This window comes from Centruroides vittatus, unplaced genomic scaffold (assembly GCF_030686945.1).
Source record: "Centruroides vittatus isolate TY-2023 unplaced genomic scaffold, ASM3068694v2 contig_683, whole genome shotgun sequence".
Taxonomy (NCBI): Eukaryota; Metazoa; Arthropoda; class Arachnida; order Scorpiones; family Buthidae; genus Centruroides; species Centruroides vittatus.
The window spans coordinates 271,278-271,887 of NW_027122430.1; positions in this window are offsets into that span (position 1 = coordinate 271,278).

The window sequence follows — 610 nt, forward strand, 5'->3', positions numbered from 1 at the left end:
CGGTAAAATTAGTTATAACGAGCTCGATTCTTCCCCCTTTATTTTTACCGTTTACGTGTTCGATATAAGGTAAACTGGTTGATAGACGTCCGACAGGTTAATAAGTCTCCTGTACGTAACGAAATTCTCGTATTGAAAGGCACGTAATTTGATTTATACGGGTCGTCTTATGTCGCCTTTCGTTCCTAGTATTCTAGTGTTTGAATCTGTAGAATTCACACAGAAACACGAAGTAATTTAGTTCGTCCGACGAGGTGTATCGAAACGACGTGCGTGTTACGACAATGCGTGACTACCACTGTCTAAAATCGACTGCAGTCACTTCGCGTGGGCATTTTTTTTTTTTTTTTAATTTTTAGAAGCTCGAAAACAGATAAAAATTACATTCTCGCACTACTAGAAGTCGAAGAAAGTCCCAATCAAAGAGCACGAGAATGCGACATTAAATAAATACTAACTCGCGTACACTTAGAGTCGCGTGTTAAATTTTTCGAACGCACCTCTTAAGGCTATTAGCAATCGATCCTTTGTGTTTTAAACATGGGTATTGTTTAAACGATTTTACGTAATAAACCCGTAGAATGGGATAGACTTATAGGATCTAGTACAA